At 41.9% G+C, this 20489-nt stretch overlaps 1 long non-coding RNA gene across 1 annotated transcript; it reads left to right on the forward strand.

Annotated features, from left to right (window-relative positions):
- Window positions 1-5528: 5528 nt before the first annotated feature.
- LOC110322690 lies at window positions 5529-17993 on the forward strand. The gene is made up of 3 exons (XR_002380583.1): window positions 5529-5648; window positions 6579-6734; window positions 17754-17993. It is a non-coding gene; the product is annotated as an uncharacterized LOC110322690 (long non-coding RNA).
- Window positions 17994-20489: the final 2496 nt, after the last annotated feature.

Consider the following 20489-nt stretch of genomic DNA (forward strand, 5'->3'; position numbering starts at 1 on the left):
CAGACAGATGCTCACAGCCAGCTATTGGATGGAACACAGGGCCCCCAATGGAGGAGCTAGAGAAAGTACCCAAGGTTTTGTAGGGGGCTGCAACCCTGTAGGTGCAACAACAATATGAACTAACCAGTAGCCCCTGAGCTCGTGTCTCTAGCTGCATATGTAGCAGAAGATGGCCTAATCGGCCATCATTGGGAAGAGAAGTTCCTTGGTCTTGTAAACTTTATATGACCCAGCACAGGGGAAGGCCAGGGCCAAGTAGTGGAAGTGGGTGGGTAGGGGAGCAGGGGTGGCGTGGGGTATAGGGAACTTTCGGGATAGCATTTGAAATGTAAATAAAGAAAATAATAACAAATAAATAAATAAATTTTTAAAAAAGAAAATAGCTAATAATAAACAAACAAATAAATAAATAAATGAAAGTTACTATTCGACAAATGAGCAAAAAAACTGTAATCCATCACATCATAGTTTTTTTTATTAGATTTTTTTCTTTATTTACATTTCAAATGTTATCCTGAAAGTCCCCTATACCCTCCCCCCTCCCTTTTCCCCAACCCACCCATTCATGCTTCCTGGCCCTGGCATTCACCTGTACTTGGGCATATGATCTTCACAAGACCAAGGGCCTCTCCTCCCATTGATGGCCGATTAGGCCATCTTCTGCTACATAACATCATAGATTTTTAAAAATAAAAATGAATGATAGAAACTGTACTTTTCTTTCAAGTGTAATTTATATCATTGGAATATTTTACCCAATCTTATATGTATGGGCATATGTGTATACTGATGCGTTTATAGATGATTTATTTCTATGAAAGTGATGTTTTAACTTCTATTTAGTGCCAATTATAGATTGTTGATATCTAAAATAAAACTGATGCTGTGAGAGCATTTTGTTTCAAAAAAAGAAAAGAAAGAACACTGGCTAGAAACGTGGATATAGATGTTTAGCACACGGGCAGTATATGGCTCTGGAATTGAGAGAACATCCTTCTTGAAGTTAAACAGATTCTGTTCTTGTGTATCCTGTTACTTCATGGAAATACCATTCAGCAAATGGCAGCAAAAATTATAATGGGCAAAATATCTCCCTTATGGAGTTAGGGATTTTTGTTTCCATTCAATATCCACACTTCAGCATAGAAAATATATTTTTGTTGAAAACTATGTTATGTCTCCATACACATTCTCACCAGGCTCAACTCCATGTAGTTTCTAAGACAGACAGGATTGGGCACATTCATGGTAACATGACCATAGAGAACAGGGGATTGTGGGGAGGCCAGCCCTAATATATAGAGCTGCAGCACAGCTCCTACTCCTGTGGCTCAGAGGATGTTGTTGGACAGGGAGCTGAAAGACTGTAACAGCCAGAATACCAGGAGGTCTGTCACATTTCAATAGGTATGCTAATGTGCAAGGGAAAATATAACAGGGTCCACCCCTAGACAAAGAGCTACAGGCATCTAATAATGAATGCTGAGAGTGGGAGAATCTGCCTCTATGAGTGATGAGTTCCCTGATTGGCCAACCCTGAAACCATATACACACAAACAACATAAATGGACACAAAAGGTTTTATTTATTCATTTGTCCATATATGTAATGATTAAAATAAAAACAGAGGGTTATCAATTTGTGAGTGGGGAAAAGGAGGCAGCATGGAAGAAGCTGGGTAAAGGAGAGTTAATAGGAGAGATGATGTAATTATACTTTAATTAAAATGTAAATATATTGAAACAAAAACAATGTTCTGTTTATAAAAATAATTATTTAATGAGCATAAAAAATAGTGTCCAAAGAGTGCGTGCAGATTTATAATGCATATTTGCAGTGAAAACCATAACTGGCCAGCAGACCTTTGGCTCCTGATTTATGTCGCTAGGTGTTTTTCTTGTGACCATCTGAGATCAAGTGACCGGACTATGAGGCATTTTTGTTGGTAGTATAATTTGAAAGGAATCTCCCAAATCCCGTTACTGAAGGACGCCCTGGGTGGGCACAGAGCCTCAAAGCCTTCCATGCCAGCTGTTCCCAGGAGGTTTCCCCAGCCACTACAACTGCCAGCTGTGTGGTAGAGGGCCTTATACATGCAGTACTCTGAGAGCAGATTTCCAGTAGGAACCAGCTTGGAAGCAGGTCAAAGGCAAATCACCTGGAAATGTTTGGGAAATAGATGTAAAGAACAGAAAGCTCATTTTGCTAAATGTGTGTTCAGATCAGCACAAACATTCCCCCAATGGCCCGGCTTGCCTCCCTCTCTTCCCCACCCCGCTTCCTCTTCTAGTAACAACTGAGGGCTGTCAGGAGTTTAAAAAGCACTGGAAGGTGAGTTAACACTCCTTAGTTTATAAAGCAGTGTTAGAATGAAATTGATTACCAGCCTCACCGTGCACTACTTTCATATAACAAAGCACATATAATTTCAAAGCAGCATAAGGGTTGTAGTTAGCTATAAGGGAGCTAAGTTTATGAGGTCACTAGCCTGAAATGATTCAATGCTTTCACGGTTGTTCCTGATTAGCCTTTACAAAGTGCTATGCTTCCTAGACGTGCTAACTCAGTGTAGGTGTTGTCTTTTATTCCATATTCTGTTGCATTTTTGTGTATCCAGATTAATCTTTTTAGAATATTAATTATATTAATTATTAATTTAGAATTTTAGAAATGTGGAATATATCTTACTTGTGTGCTACTTAAATAGATTTTTAAACATTATTTGTATAGAGGGGTCTTTAAATTATGAGTACTGAAATGACAATTTCTGGTGTATTGTAAACATTGACATTTTAGCTCAACTGTCACATCATACTTCAAGTCCCTTTTAGGGAAGGTTATCACGTTATTATTTTATTATCTCTCAGTTTTAGAAGAAGGATTTAAAATAAAAAACAAAAACAAAATCAAAACAGCAATTTCTGGCAATCATATAATAGATGCCAAAGAAGTCCTTTGTTCTAGATTTGAGGAAACTAAATTATCTTGGGGGGATGTCACAAGTTCACAACTAACTATTACCTTCACAGGTGTCTGGCTCTACAACTGGCAAACACTTGTCTAAAAACAGTGTAATCACCTCAGGCACGTGGTCTTTTCTTTGAGACCTAATTCACTGAAACCAGTTCACGGTGCTTCACATACCTGTGTCAAATTTGAAGCTCTGAACATGTTTGCGAGGGGTAACTTCACAAGGACAGAGCTGATGCCCAACTGGGCTCCGTCACATCCCTGTGGCTCTGCCCTGCCTGTGCCCTGCATATCTTGTTGATTGGTTTCTCCTATAACGGGGTGGGTCTCTCCTTGACAACTGGGGACCACATTTAGCCAAGCAGCTGTCTGTTGGCATCTGAAGCGTGTAGTGCTCAGGTCTGGCAACATCTCAAAGGATTTATTATTACCATCCTATGATTTCATTTCGTATCATTATTGTCTCTCCTATGAGATTCCAACACTGAGCCTGCCACAAACCATCAAGAGACTGCAGGATGTGTGACAGTCTGCTCTCTGCATTTCCAAACAGCTGTCGCTCCTCCTCCCGGTCCAGTTTCCACTTACTACTGAAGAGCTTGAAGAGGTGACTGCATCCTCCTCAGTGTTCTCTTTGGCCACTGCTTCTTGGTGGTGACCTTGGGAAGGGAATGTCCTTCAAAGCAGCTTTATTTAACAATCATGAGAGTTAGGAACCAAGAGACCCTGGTTCTGTGGCCATGGGAAAATCCCTTCTGGTCATGGTTTCCTCATACACTGAAAAAACAATGTTTCTTTATGAATAGGAATGTTTGAGGCCCTTAAGACTGCCTCTCCCTTTACCCTCTCACCTGGCCTTCCCTGGGGAGAGAGCTCTCATTAAGAACATCTCAGGAAGAGCCTAGACGGACTGACCGACCTTCACATCTTCACTCCAGAACCTGCATCATTAAAAGAAAACTTAAGAGATAAATACCTGATTTATGTAAGACAGTAAGATGGTTCTTCAACTAGAAATGTCAGGGTCTCTGCCCTAAAATCTATTGAGGTTTACAAAAATAAAAATTAAAAAATTAAAAATTAAAAAAAGCTGAAGTTGATCAGGAGGCCTAAGACTAGCTTTCCCTCCAGAGTGAGTTCTGTGCATTCAGCAAGTCTCTTGCTGGTGACATAGCTTTCAGGTTTCATCTCCCAAATTTCAATACCCACATCCCTCTAACGTATCCGCCTCCAACAGGCCTGGAGGCTCACTTTTAGCTTCAAGCGTTAAATGTAACCCTACATAAAGACATGTTGTCAAGTAAATATCAGCTCCATCTATTGACTCGGAGTAAAGATCAGAAGAACTAATGGGTGGACATGTTTGAAAGAGGCCTTAGGCCTATGGGATTACATGTTGTAGTAAAGTTGTAGATTAATCTGACTTAACCTTTAAGCACTGATTGAGAGCTTGATGTGTGCCATACTCCATGCTAGAAACAAAATGGAAAAGAGAGCAATCAAAATCAGCAAAGAATTGGCCTTTAGGAATTCTCAGTATTGCGAATTCCAGCATACTGAAAACTATAAAGTGTCTGGGTGGTTAGTGGTACACACTTTTTATCCAAGCACTTGAAAGACAGAAGTAAGTGGATCTTTGAGTTTGAGAACAGCCTGGTCTACAGAGTGAGTTCCAGGATAGTCAAGGCTACACAGAGAAACCCTGTCTCAAAAACCAAAATATACATATGTATATGTATGTGTATGTGTATGTGTATGTATATGTATATGTGTATTCATATGTATATATATGTGTGTGTTTATATTATATGTATAATATATTATTTCTATCATATATCATATAAAATGCATACATATTTTCATATGTATATCATATAAAATTGCCTGCTTTCTAGGAAATCTTAAAGACTTAGCATCTCCTACCATAATCCTATGTCCCTAGAATGGCTACCTTGTCAGCACTTCCTGTCTCTTTGCCTTTGCCTAAGGTTTTCCCCATGTAACAGAGCCCTTCATAGCTCTATGCATGTGCAGAAGTCTGCTCTGCCCATCCTCACCCAACTGAAACCGACTGTCATCCATGAAGCTCTTACTACCTGGCTCTCAAACCCAGCTTTGGGTTTCATTAGAACTTACTCTGGACCATCAATCTAAAATCATGTTCTATTACATATATTTCTCTAGATTCAGGTTCCAGCCCCAAAAGAATCAGGATGTCTCTTATAGGTATGAAATAGCTCTTCCCAATTCTGGTATCTAATAAGGTGTACTACAGTCTGGCAAGCACTCACCAAGGACATGCTGTTGAGCATCTACTGCGCAAGCTACTCATATTTTTCAGAATAAGTACCTACCCATCAGACAAATATGCAAAGTGAGTTTCAGATGAGCTAAAAGAAGCTGCATCTCAAGTAGCATACACTGATGCAAACGAAACGATGAGAATCCACTTATTTTTTTAATTATATCCTGACTCTTTAAAACAATTTGTGTATTGCTTTAGTACACTCTATAAATGGACTTGCCTATTTAAAAGGGGGATTTAGCAAAGGACATTTCTCTTTGCAGTGGGACAGCTGAAGAGGTGTAATTTAACAGCTTTCAGAAGCCCGTCACTGGAGTGATTGAGGTGGACAGAAGGCAGGGACATGACCACGGTCCTTAAAAGACACAAACAGGTGGGAGAGCGCAATTCGGGGTGGGCAGAGGGCTGGAAAGTACAAAAGGGAAGAGGTTTGCCTGGAAAAAGCAGAGACTAGGCAAAGCAGGGTGTGAGACTGCCTAGAGAGGGAGAAGCCCTGGAGAGAGGGAGAGAGAGAGACAGACAGACAGACAGACAGACAGACAGACAGTCAGACAGACAGACAGAGACAGACAGAGACAGAGACAGAGAGAGACAGAGACAGAGAGAGGAGTAAGAAGGAGATCAGGGAGAGGAGATGGAGATGAGACAGGAAAAGGAAAAAGGAAGAGAGGAGATGAGGGGAAGGAAGGAAGAGGAGAGGAGAGGAGAGGAGAGGAAGACAAACCTGAACCCAGAACACATTTGGGCAGATCACAAGTCAGATGCAGAGGTAAAGCTTGACCAAATGACAGTCATAAAAAAAAAAAAAAAAGAAAGGGAAACAGGCACGGCACATAGAGGGTTAAATGACAGACTGTCAAAGATGACAGAGCACATGAGGAAAGGGAAGGCCTTGGTTTCTCTGCGAGCGAGAGACTGGCAGGATAGAGATTGTGGAGGTGAGAGAGAAAGGAATGGGGGTGGGGGTCTGTAAAGAGACAAACAAGAAATGAACAGGCATAGCGGCCTAACTGTCAGAAAGTCACTGGGCTGTTCAGCTGGGCTGCGGGAAGAGCCACAGCTTTACCCAAGAGGGGACCCTCAGAAAGACAGAAGCAGGCAATTTAAGCAGCTAGATACTGGGGGGAGAAAAGGAAAAGGAAAGAAAAAATAGATGGAAAGGTGAGAAGCAGGCAAGGGAAAACCCAAAGGAGACACTGGCCCAGAAACCTTTTTAACTTTCTGTAAGAATCTTCAAGGCCCCAAACTAGGCCAAGATTCTGACTGACATTTCTGAGCTCACCAGCTGCTGTTTCCTTGAGAGGATCCTGACAGGAAGCCATAGAAATGCAAGCCAACCCTGCCAGCTCTGGAAATAAATAAATAATGGCACAGGCTCTATGCTCCTCAATGGGGGCAGAAGCCTGCAGGGCAAGAAAATCCACAGAGGAGGAGGGACCCGCCTGCAACTTTTCCCCAGGTATGTCACTGAGCTGATTCTGCATGCTGCTGTCTCCTCTATTTGTCCCCTGGCTGTTCCTGCCTTATCCAGCTGTCTTTTTTTTTTCTTTGTGAATTTTTGGGGAGCCCTGTGGGTGATCCACTTCTGTTATGTGAAGTCAGCAAGGCAGATCTAGGCAGGTGAAGCTCCGGGTTCTGCATCTCAAACAAGCAGGAGTGGGAAGTTTAAGACAGAAGCAGTCTCCACCTGTGGAGATGGTGCATGTGGCTGACTTGCTGGCTGGTACCGAAGTGGGGCTTCTGTGTGCAGGAGCTTGGAGCAAAGATCAAAATGGGAGGATATGGGCCCTGGGACACCCAGGGACGGTGAAAGGTGCTGTTTCCGGAATCCAACTGTGGGGAGAGATTCCACATTACCTCAGGAAGAGCTAAAGCTTTAGGGCGTGCTAGGTGTAAGGGGAGAACTCAGCATCATGTAACCTTGAACTTACAGCATGTCTTTGGGGTGGCTTAAAAAAATGTTTTAAATGCACATTGAATTTTTTCCAAAGAATTCACAGAAATTGTGTGTGTGTGTGTGTGTGTGTGTGTGTGTGTGTGTGTGTGTAATGGATCTATCTCAATATATATCTAATATATATATAACAATCACCCCAGAAGGCTCAGTTTTCAATGACTCCACAAATGCCCCTACTAAGACAATGTGGACAGTTACAACATTTTGAAAACTAAGAAGCAATCCCTGAACCATGTAGTTCTTTGGAAAGTTTGGACCAGAGCTCACTGTTCCTGACTTGCCCCTTGGACTTTAAGTAACTGTTAGTCCTCCTTCAGTTTAGTGACTGCACTGGGCAGGAATGGCAGGGGTGGGGCACAGCTGACCTGGAGTAAATGATATATGCTGTTATTCTGTATCGTTACGTTGTTACACTACATATTATCATCATAATCTCTCTGCAAATGCCACATGAGGGTTTGTGAGCCAGTGACCCTGTGCTGAGCTATCTTCTCAGGAAAACCTGTTACGTCATTTCTAACTTACTCTTCATCAAACCCTAGTGAACACCTTACTGATAAACACTGGCACCATTTCAAGTAACACACAACTTGAGTCAAACACTTGACACCCTTCCCAGATGGGACTTCCCTCTCTTTTTGGCATGTTGGTTGGCTGTGTCCTCACTGTTAAAGGCGCTTCTAAGGCTTAGAGTCTAAAAACATCTTTGAGACAGTTCAGTATGTCTAGGCCTCTAATGGCTTTTCCTCCTGTCTGTCACCTCATTTGTAAGAGGCCAGAATGTAGGGTCAGTTCCTTGTCCTTGCCCTGTACAGCATAAAAAATACTGACCCAGTAGTTATCAGTGTGGTCCCCAGACCAGCAGCATCGATATTCCCCAGAAACATGCCACAGTTACCACTTCCGGATCCTACCCCAGACTTATCAAAGCAGGAACTCTGAAAGTGGAACTTACCACTCATGTTTAAGTGGGATGGCCAGGAGACTGAATTAGAAACTCATGCTTTTTAAAGGTGATGTTTCCTGGATCCACCATATTCAGATTTCTTCACAGTGGCTTCAGAGTCAATTGCACAAAAGGTGACTCTTCAACAGACAGCACTCTTTGCGTGCCGGTCGGTTGTTTCTTTCATCCGGAGTATTTCGAACACGGGTTACTTGTTACAGTGCTTAAGAGAGTATCTGCACAAACATTGCTTCACTGGGCCGGGGGGGGGGGGAGTTTAATCTGTGTCATTCTCTCTGTGCGGTGAGCTTTAAGAGACATAGGCTGAGAAATCAAAGTTGAAACCATCAGGATGCCAGCCAATCAAGAGGAAAGACAGTGTTTCTCGAGTGCACAAGGAGTGTCGCCGAGGTCACAAGGACATTCTATATGAATGTCCAATTATAAACATTCGTGAAGAATAAAACATAGTTAAAGTGTTTTATGGAATGAGGCAGTTGGGAAGCTAATTCAGAAGAGCATGGAGTTCAAGACGAGATTGGGATACAGAGTGAAACCATGTCTCAAAAAAGGGGACTCCATCTGAGGAAATGAGCAAAAAGGGGGGAGGTAGGGGAGGGCGAGATGGGAGGGTGTGATTCCCAGTAAAGACTGAACACTGGGATAACTCACTAGGTTTCCATGTAGCCGTTCTGTTAGCAGTATGTTAACCACTCCTTGTAAAGAGGGTAGTTATGTTTCAGACTCTAACTGTGTATCATCATGTGTACAGGAATTCTTCATTAATTCATACTAAAGTTTCCTTATACTGCTCTGGAGTGCATAGCTTTCAACAGTAATAATTTCATTACTTTAGAATACAGATTCTCCTTATTCTGTCCACTCTCAGAGCAGTGTTTTTGTTTTTTTTTTCAAAGTCCTCCTACAACTTTCAACAAAATAAAGTAGACGTAGCTGCCAGAGTGTCCTCAACAATGTGCTCCCAGCCCGCTGTCTGATTATATGGCTCTATCAGCATGTAGGGACCTGGATCCTTAGTTCCTCATAGCACTAACAGTTAGCAAGGCTGGAAAGTACTAGCATGTAAGAATGCATATCAAGTAATAATAACTACAACTTACCTGCTGTGTGATTTCAGTACGTTTCTTAACCACTTTCTACTCCAAACTTTATTAACTCATTTAAGATGGGATTTTTATTTCATTTATTTGCTTTTTAAAAATTTTTCATGTAATGTATTTTGACTGTATTCTTTCCTCTCCCTGAACTCCTCTCTTATCCTCCCCACCTCCCTACTACCCAATTTCATGTTCTCTCTCTCTCTCTCTCTCTCTCTCTCTCTCTCTCTCTCTCTCTCTCTCTCTCTCTCTCTCTCTCTAACTCTTTCTCTCTCAAAAGCAAACCAAAGAAAGCACATACACACACACACACACACACACACACACACACACACAAGTCAGTTTTGTGTTAGCCAACTGAGCATGAACCTGCCCTGGGCTGAGGTTGATCTACCAGTGTCACTCCTTCAGAGAAAACTGATGTTCCCTCCCAGCAGGTATCAGTTGCAATGAATTTCTTGGTTAGGAGTGGAACTTTGTGTCCAAGTCCCCTTCTTCTTGAAAGAATAAAAATTTCAAATAGACCTCACAGGATTGGTATAAGCATAAAGATTCCAAACCAAAGCTTTTGTAGCCTGTTGGCTCCTCATCTCTGGCCCTATCCCTCCCTGGAATCCCAGCTCTGAATCACCTGGGTGAGACATTAGAAAGGAGAGAGAGTTGGTGTGATGTCACCAGTACTCCCCTGTTCTAAGCTAGGTGGCAGAGTGCCTAGAGGGAGAGAAGTTAGAATTTTGGAGCTGGTGCTGCCCCGGTGGCCACTGAGAAGTTAAACCAGGATTTATACCCATGAGTCAGTCAACACTCAGAACTGGTCAGTGCTTTAAAAATAGCAAAACCTCCTGGCTGAGCCCCCAGGAAAAAGAGGATCCTGTCACCAGATACTCCCCTTTGCTCGCCTTAGAGAGAGGGAACTCTGACGTGCTTCCTACCCTGTCAGCTTGTTGACAGTCCCAAAGGACTGTTAAACTCTAGAATGGCTTGTGTTTCATGAACAAACCACCAAGATTACCAGTAGTAGATGTCAGACTTAAGGCAAAAGTCATCAGACATTGGAGTGAGGCCTCTCTGTGAGGCTACTCCTCCCTGTGCTTCCACTGTTACAAACAGAAAGCTTGACCAGTCTCAGAGACAGAACAGGGAAGGAACACAAAGATGCCTTCACTGGAGATGCAGAGAGGGGGCTGCAGGTGACATTCAACATGGTCCAAGTCTTTTCTCCTCTTTCAGTAAAGGGCTGACAGTCTAAATGCAGATCTGTCATCGGGGGGGGGGGGGGGAAATGCCCTGTAGTAACTAAAGGGAATGTCTGAGCATCTTACCAAGTCACTCACGAAGGTTCCCAAACTGAGACTGAGGCCCCCAGAACTCAGCACAATGGAATGATTCTTGTTAGAAAGGATGCTGAAAGGATTCCTCTCAGCTTCTTTACAGACATGTCAAAATGTTTTCATGGCTTTTTTGAGGCAGACCAGAATTCTTAGAAGAACATCTTTTAGTAATAGTTAAGCTTTCCTAAATACTTATGAGTAAATCCATATATAAAAATAATTTTATGTTAATGAAAGGCTTTTAAGTAGATCATGCATAAAGCCCCACATGGTATGTAGAGTCACTACACTAGTAAGATATTAAATACTACTATTATTAATGAAACCATTTTTTAAACTAATGAATGTTCACAGCACTTTACACTTCCCAAAAGTCTCTCACTGGAGTTTCTTGTTGCATAAGCACTATTATTTCCCACTTTTCAAATAAGGAAACTGGGGCTATAATCAAGTCCCGGTCTTCATCCTCATACCCGTTGCATCCAATAACCTTGAAGATTACAACACTGTATTGGTCTGTAATCTGCTCTTCTCCCTGTCTCAAACCATTCCCAATTTTCCCAAAAGCTCAGAAATGTTCCAAAGACTATCACCAGGAATTCACCATCCTCATTTCCTTATATGTCAGTATCTGTACTATTTGTGTTCTACTACACAAATGTTCAGCTCTGGGGAAAAAAAGAAAAGAAAAGAAAAGAAAAGAAAAGAAAAGAAAAGAAAAGAAAAGAAAAGAAAAGAAAAGAAAAGAAAAGAAAAGAAAAGAAAAGAACTATGGCTGTTGTTTATGATCTTGGCACCACTTTCACTGTTGCTTCTCAACACACTTGCTTCATAGAAGCGAAGGGAAGAGCACCTTAGAATTGGAGGCTTCTATGGATTAGTCAATTGTGGGATCGAGTTGGGTGGTGGAGAATAAACACTGTTTTCAGTATTGTGCTGAGTGACATCTTATATTGTCATTAGCTTGTTCTTAAGACACTCAAGACCTTCACGTGGTATCTCATTAATCACCAACCACCTTTTGGTGGGCAGATGGGGTTCCTCAACCACTACTTTCTGATAAATATCCTGGGATCTGGATATAGATATGGAGGAAGGTGGGTGTTTGCCAACACAACACGATGTACACCTGTCTGGATAGCACAGCTACTCTCTCAATTCTCCTCAACATCACTCATCAAAGGCATAAGATTCGAGCTGATAGAAAGTAATAAAATGACCTGGAAACACTTAACACAGTTTCCTTATCAACGTTCTTTGCCAGCCCTAAGGAAGCGCGTGTGTTCATGTTCTCCATCTTATAATCTTTCCCGCCATTTTTCTTGTCCATCGGGTATTCAGATTGCTGCAATTTCTTTGCTTTTTTTCCAATCTGCCATTCACAACATTTTCAAATCCATTTTATGAATGTCCTTCCTTGTATGTGAAGTTAGATGGCCAACAAGGTGCAGCAAGAATTTAAATGAGCCTTTAGAGTTCTCCCTTGACCTTTCCATTGACTCTGTGTATTCTAAATGAGTAAGAATGTTAGCTTTCTAAACTTATGAACTGCAGAGATACTAGTTATTAACACTTTCATTTTTTCTGGAAGCTTTTACAGAGAACTTTTATGTGACATGTTGACCATGTGAATTTGTGCTTAACAAAGACCAAGCAATTCACACACAAATAATAAACGCAATTATGTAGTTACATTCCCTAGTTATCTCAAATGTTTTCCCTGAAAACCTTGTTTATTTGTGTTCCTACATAAACTCACCACCACCATCCTGGCTCCCGATTAGTTCAATGACATAGAACTGGCCCTTCCAGTTCTTAGGAACGGAAAACACAGTGGCTTCTCGTAGATTTGCAGACGTTCACTCCTGACAATAGATGTGCCAAACATTTTTGAGGACTCGGATGTGATGAATTTGACAAATGAGGAAGAAACTTGGCCTTGTTCTTGAGCACCATGGCTCTCTGGGCAGATGAGACGTTTGTGCTTTTCTCGGAGCGATCTTGGAGAGAAGATAACATGTCCTTTGACCTGAGCAGCCCCTACAGAGATATCTGTCCCCAGCACTGTGCTTTGGACAGACCACTCCACCAAATGTGCAGGAAGCTCAGCCATAGATTCCCTTACATACAGCTTATACTTGATCCCTGAAGAATGGTATCTTTTCAGAGCAGGAAGAATCTTAAATGGCCAATAGATTAGATTAAGTGAATTCCTGGACTGCTCCCAGTGTCATGCAGAAAGATTTTGACTAGTATGCTAGTATGCCTGGGTCATTTTCCTATACACCTAAGGGAGGGAAACACATACACATACACACACACACACACACACACACACACACACGACTTCTAAATCAATGCAATATCAGCATACCAAGCTCAAAACTGCAGAAGGATGAAAATGGAACATAAAACCTTTGTGTCCTTCCTTCTTCCCTTCCTTCCTCTCTTCCTTCCCAACACCTCTTACCTCCCAAGCTCTCATGAAGAAAACCTGGACCGACCCAAGGCTGTTCTTCCAATCTGGTTAGATTTTTCTTTCTTTCTTTTTTTTTTTTAAAATAATTTCCATTTGCATATAAGTAAACTAATCCATTTCTAGAGACATATCTTCATGTGTAAAACCAGAATGAAGCAGGGAAAACAGTTTCACGTAGACATGAGGATTTAAAGAGCTGGCATAGGGAAGGCATTGAAAATGATCCTGTCATAGAAAACTTATCTGAAAAAAGTTACTTATCACTATTATTGTTCTTCGATTGTATGAAGCAGCCCTCACAGAGCTATGAGCCAGTTCGGGACCCTACTTCTCCTCTTAGCTTGCTTCTCTATTTCCTGACAGAGAATTCTATGCCAAGAAGCTCAAACCCTTAATTTTCCCCATCCAGGGTGATCAGTCAGACCCTGAATGGCTCAACAGCTGCCAGTGTCCATTCCTCTCCTACAGCCCAGGCCTCACAGACTGGGAGGCAGGTGATCGCCACAAGCAGCAGGGGCTGAACAAAAGAGATCCTTTCCACAATGAACAATTGTTTTGGAATGCTCATCTGGCAGCTGCAGCCTGTCAGCACATTCCAAGCAACCCAAATAGGAAGCACAATAGTGCCTGGGCCAGCCTCTAAGCTGAGCAGTTCTCTACATGTTACCCCTTGTTTTAATGTTCTATTGGTTCCATAATATTAAGAAGGAGGAGGAGGAGGAGGAGGAGGAGGAAGAAGAGGAGGAGGGATGGAGGAGGAGGAGGAGGAGGAAGAGGAGGAGGAAGAGGAAGAGGAGGAGATGGAGGAAATGGAGGAGGAGGGATGGAGGAGGAAGAGGAAGAAGAGGAGGAGGGATGGAGGAGGAGGGGAAGAAGAAGAAGAAGAAGAAGAAGAAGAAGAAGAAGAAGAAGNGAAGAAGAAGAAGAAGAAGAAGAAGAAGAAGAAGAAGAAGAAGAAGAAGAAGAAGAAGAAGAAGAAGAAGAAGAAGAAGAAGAAGAAGAAGAAGAACCATTTTCAAATCCACCCTGCAACCTGCACCCTGGTAGTTATAGTGATAACGCAGGTTGCCAGGCAATAACTGAGCTGAAATCTCTAGTGGCTTTTAGGGGAGCCTTGGGGTCCTTGCTCTCAGACTGAAGTGTATAGGGGGAAATTTGTTCCCAACAAGCTCTGCCTGTTAGGCCAAGATGGCATCTTACTCCAGGATAGTTTCTGGGAGTATAGAATGGATGAAGTCAGGTTCCAGGGATCCTTCGCACTTTTCACCTGTGCAAGGAAGAAAGCAGCTTTGCCTTCTACATGACAAGTGCCTCGGAGGACACCACTTCCCCGGGCCACATGCTTCTTTATATCCTCATAGATATCTCGGCACTATGGAATGTAAGGAAGTGTGTGGTTTTGGCAAGTGCTTCTTCAAGGCCAATGGCTCCACCCAGAGAATACACTGTTGACTTCTTCATTCCTTGACTACGTTTTCTTACCTGCAGGTGCCCTCTTCCCCAGAAATCCACCTCTACAGACTTCTCCCGCAATATTGGGTTTCAGGCCAACTATGCTCCCCATCCTAGCCCCCTTATACCAACCTCCCTCACATCTACTCTCAGGGAATCAGCTCCCAGGGTCCTAGTTCCTTCCTCTGCTCATATGGCTCCTGCAATGGATGTTTCTACCAAGCCAGCTCAGTGATAGTTCATGGTGCCCAGTGTGTGGCAGTTGCTGTGCGTGTGTGACTTGTGTTATAAACAGAGAGTATACAACTACTAGGCTCTGAAGAACACCACCCTGGTAGAAGGCTCCACACCTCCTGGCCCTGCTGCTGTTCTTTCTACTTCACAACCCTCTGTCAGTGTGTTGCTTCTGGGCCACACTGTCTGAAGAAAGATGGGGGTCCTAAAATAGGGCTGCATCCATTCAGTGGCCTAGCTACCATCACGAGCATGCCACCCTATTCTTCTGGGGAAAAGTGAGAATGTGGAACAGGGGTTGTAGGTGGGGGGAGATTAATAGAGATGGGCCAGTGACAGGACTGAGCATAGGATCTTACCACTGTGGATCAGTGGCCCAGGAACTGGGTAATTTGGGAAAATTGTTGTCACACTTAGGGTATTCCTGGAGTCTAGGGTGTAGAGACCAGGGGTGCAACGAAGCATGTATAGTGTACAGACCACCTCCATAGCAAAGAAGTAGCCAGGTCAAAATTTCAATGTGTGAAGAAAGAGAAAACCTGTATTTAATAGTATGGTGTCCGACACTAGCATTTTCCAAGAAAAATCTCTGTCCTTTCTGTTTTAGACTTCAGTCTTTTTTATATAAAATATCTGATACTTCAAATTGAACTTCTTTCCATTGACAGCCTATCTTTTTATCTAACTTTACCTGCTTTGCCCATGGATTCTTTTTCTACCCTGGTGTTTGGTTTCATGTCGTTCTGAAATCAGGGGTATGTTATATAGATGGCTGTGTTGCTGAGTCTGGGTCAAAAAAACATGGACAAAGACAAGGAAAGAGTTGGGGAAACTGTGTTCAGAATTCTTGTGTGCGCTTTTTCAGAAATAAACTCAGACAGCCAGGTTGTCTCTGCCCCTGCAGTTGCCTGACTTCTTGCTCCCTAACATAAGCTGTGGGCAAGATAGACATGGGAGGAGACAGAGGGCAGGAGCCACAAGATGACTATCATTAGAATAAGAACAGTGGAGAAGGTAAGATTGTGACTGCCAAGCCAAGAAGATTCACACCAAGGAGGTGTGGCCCAGGACACAGAGGAACTTCAGTACTATTCTAGAGTCACACTGTATTTTGTAATGCTAATTTCTCTCATCACAGCATTCATACCTGATAGGTGTGCTTCTATCCAGTTACCTTTTCTGCAGTGCCCTGTTGGGCGCTTGGAAGTATGAAGTACCTTGCTGATTCTAGACAGGCCTCTCTAGAGTCCATCTGGAAGAAGCCAGGCACCTGGCTACCTCACTTCTAGATGTGTCCAGTGGATTTTAACACATTCATGGATAAGTACAAATTCTTGTTGATGAGTGATGAGGCACACTCTCGAGGCAAGATGGAGTTGAAAGTTAAGTTTTGGCCTCAAAGGCAAGCATAATTGCCCCTCAGACTCTCCTACAAGCCTTGCTAGTCTCCTCTGTGTACCCTAGGAACTTAGTACACCCTTCATTACCATCAAAATTCACAAGAGGCAAACTAGGCATGTTTTCCACAGTATAGACAAACATGCTGACCGGTCAAGGTGCTACTTAACACCTCAATACCAAACATCATTATATGATATTTCTCAGTATCAAAATAAACAAACAAACAAACAAATAAATAAATAAAATCAATAATGCATCAGTGGACTTTGAGCCCAGAAAATTTCAGGAGAGTCTTGTTTGTTTTATTTTGTTTTGTTTTTAGAGACAGACTTTCTCTGTGTAGTGTTGGCTGTCCTGGAACTCACTCTGTAAAACAGGCTGGCCTCAAACTCAAAGATCCATCTGCTTCTGCTTCCCAAGTGCTGGAATTTTAGGTGTGTGCCACCACTGCCTGGCCACACTTTCTTCTCAATGACTTCTATTTATCAAGAAGAAGAAAAAATGTTAGCCAGTAACTAGCCCTAAAGGAGGAAATTGGTTTTCTGCAAGCACCCAACTATCTTTTCTGCCTGCATCTTTCCTCTCCTTACACCAATACCTTATGGAGATAGCAAGTCATATTTTGGGGGAGTCTCTCCTTCTTACCTACACTTGATCTCACTTTACTACTAACAAGTCAAAACCAGAGGATGCCCCTACTAGTTCAATGGTTCTCAAACTTTAGATGCCTCAGAATCACTGAGAAAACAGGGTACATGAGTTTGGGGACTCCACCCCTGGGTATGTCAGAGTGGTAAATGTTACTTTTCACTTAAATGGTCAGTTTGTAAGTTCCTACATACTGGAATCCAGGCTTCTTCATGATCTACAAGAACCAAAAACTGCCTCTGTCTCCCTCGGTAGACTCTACCAAAGTCAATTCCATCCATTCTTTCAAACCAAAGGACTGTGATATCTATTACTGGGAGAAGGAATGAAGATAATATATTTAAATAATAAAAAACTGTCAAACAATGTAAATTTGTGAATTGTAATTACCATATTCATATGTATGAACCTTACAGATAACATGTAAGGTAAAATTAACATGCCACAGATAAATATTTATAATATTGAAATATATTGGTTCAGAACAAGCGTAAGTGAGAAAAGCTATAAAGAAAAACATCTAAATTACAAGAAAACAAGAAACTCAGTATCATAGTTACTGTATATCCTCCACCTACTTATATTTCATTTTTAATGCAAACATGATACATTCATAGAGGGTTATATAATGTACATTTACATATGCATACAAATATACTTGACAATGTTAAGTTTATTTTAGGATATAAAAGAAAAAAGTTTCTATTGGTTTTTTCCATATTCTATAACTGTATTCCATTTTTGTGCCTAATGTTACAATTTGAAAAAATAATAAGAGCTAAAGAAAGTAAATAAATAAAAACTAGAAAGCATACGGACCTTGTGAGGTTCCTTTCAAGCCGTGTGAGAGGTGAGTCAGGGTAATGTACTCTTTGGGGTTGATTCATGCTAATATGGTTCTCTCTGTTACAGGCTTGGACAAGTGGTGCTCAGACTCCAAGGACTTCCCAAACTTCAGGCTGCAGTCACCTCCAAAGGCAGTGGCCCCCTGCTCTGGCTGGTCAAACGGAACCAAGTCCGTCTTCCTGAGAGGTTTGGTCCCCTTCAACCAGCTACAGCAGGGCTGGCAAAGCTCAATCTTTGGAGGAAGAGAAGAGGACAGAAAATAGCTGCCTTGCTTATGAAAAGCAATGCTGGCTTTGCTGTCGTAGCCTCATGTTCCCAGGAAGGAAGAAGGAAGGAGAAAGCCCAGGTTCACAAGATCACAGGTCACATGCTCAACACACAGAGTCCTTTGCCTTTGCACCCACATTTAGAGCCATGCACACACCTTTCATGCACACCCACTAATGATGCTAAGGATGGAACTTGGGACAACCTTAGACAGTCAGTGGCAGAGTATGATACACAGGAGGCAGGTCTTCTGCTCACAAGGACACAGAAGCATAAGTAAGGCCACTGACCATGGAAACACAACACGGTACAATGGAAATGCAGGGCAGCACATGTTTAATCCAACATATAATTCATATATGTGTGTGTATGCATATATATGTATATATGAATATGGATGTATATGAGTATATATAGTTCACTGAATTTGACCGTGACATTCTCCATCATTCTCCATGAAGCCGAGAACCTTGTGTACACCTAAATTATAGTACACAGAAAGAGGTTACCAAGCTCCCAATGGCTGATACCAGTAATTAAGGTGAAAGCCTGGCTTCCTGTTTGAATCCTGCCCATCTTGTCTATTAGCTATGATGTGTGCTCAGTCAAATAGCCTCAGTTACCTCCGTAAAAACATTAGTTGCTTCTTCACAAGTAAATGGAAAGAGTGACCTGGCTCACATCATTGTTGTGAGATTTTGAGAAGACAATGTCTGTAAATAACCAGCCATAATCACTCAGAGAATGTGTATCTTGCTATTATGTCATGCCCAGAGGTATGGCTCCCAGAGAAGGAAGAACAAATTTTAAAAGATATTATTTCCAAAATAAATTTTACATTTATTTTGGTATACTTATATTCCCACTGTTGATTCTACTAGCATGCAGCGTACATTCATCCTAGTGTATACTGTTAGTATATAGTAATTTTTGCTAAAATTGCTTCACGTGTGAGATTCTACTGCCTGGGAAGAGGTTCCTGACAGCTGTTGAGCTTGCTCTATAGCCATAGCCTCTCCTGGGTGTGTGAGACTATGACACATGTTTTCTAAAGGCAAAGAATAAACACGGCTGCAGCTGGCTGCCCTCCCCTCCACTCTGAACCTGTTCCCTCATGAAAAGAATGGAAACATCGATATTATCTATAATAAAAAGAATCTGTAAGAGTGAAAAATTATACAAGGGTCTAAAACTGGGACTGGGTGCACAATGTGGTTTTTCTCTTTGACAATGCTTTTAAAACCAAATTGGTATTCATTAAACTTTTCTCTAATAATTGCTTGCATTTCTCATTTATTTATTCTCAACATAAACTTTAGAATTGTGAGATTTCTGTTAACTCTTTAGATACACAGTACCTGATCAAATAAGTGATAAGAGTGAGTGGCAGGCCTCTCTTTCCTTCCCCAACTTTGTGGTGTGATGGAACTTTGCCTAGAGTTAGGCACATGTACTGAAAATAGTGTAATCAGGAAGATCTGGAGGTAGCCATGTTCCTTTAGCCTGAAATGCACCTGAGAAGACAGAAAGGTTCAATCACATACAATTAGACATGGCATGATCAAATGTTAGGTGAACTGAACAGAAGGAAACTTGTCCATCCAGGAGGAAAGAAATCAAGTACATGAAGATTAGATGTGTGGGTTGGAGAGATGGCTCAATGGTTAAGAGCACTAGCTGTTCTTCCAGAGGTTCTGAGTTCAATTCCTAGCAACCACATGGTGGCTCACAACCATCTATAATAGGATCTGATGACTTCTTCTGGTGCGCATAAAGACAGCATACTCATATACATGTACATAAAATAAATAAATCTTTTTAAAAAACACTGATGCATAGACACACATAGGGGCAAAGTACTCATACATATATATATATATATATATATATATATATATATATATATATAATAAATCTAAAAATTTTTTTTAAAAAGATTAGGTATGTGGTGACTGAGACAGGCATTAGAAAATCAAGAAAAGGTCAGGTACAAATGTGGGTTCTTACTGCCAAGGTGCTTGATAGAGCCAGGCAGGACCTTACAAGGCTAAGATTAAATAAGTTAGAAAGAAACCAACCCACACACAGCTGGAGTTGGAGAAGAGAGCCATGCCTCTACTTACTGGGTGATTTGGGAACATGGGTCAAAGACTTCTTGGAAATATTGGAAAATGGACTGAACATCATCTTCAACACCCGCCCCCTCCCTGCCCTTACCCTTTGTCAAAACACCTTTGAAGGCTGCAAGGTGGGACCGTTTGCAGTCACAGCCTGACTCCAAAGCCAAGGGAACATACTGGCCCCTCACTACCTCGCAGCATCAAGTTCCTGTGTAATCATCAAGACTAGGGATGGAGTGCATGGAGTTTGGCTCTCACTCACCACCAGAGTGACAGATGGGACTTCTAAGAACGTATGCTTTCTGGTAAGTTTGTCTAAAGCATCTTCAAAGCCAAACTCTGCCCTCAACAAGAAATCCAGTAGAATCAAAGAATTAGGCATCCTGCCCCAACCTGCTGCCATTGATCTTGCCAC

The sequence above is a fragment of the Mus pahari genome, chromosome 5, assembly GCF_900095145.1.
Source record: "Mus pahari chromosome 5, PAHARI_EIJ_v1.1, whole genome shotgun sequence".
Lineage (NCBI taxonomy): Eukaryota > Metazoa > Chordata > Mammalia > Rodentia > Muridae > Mus > Mus pahari.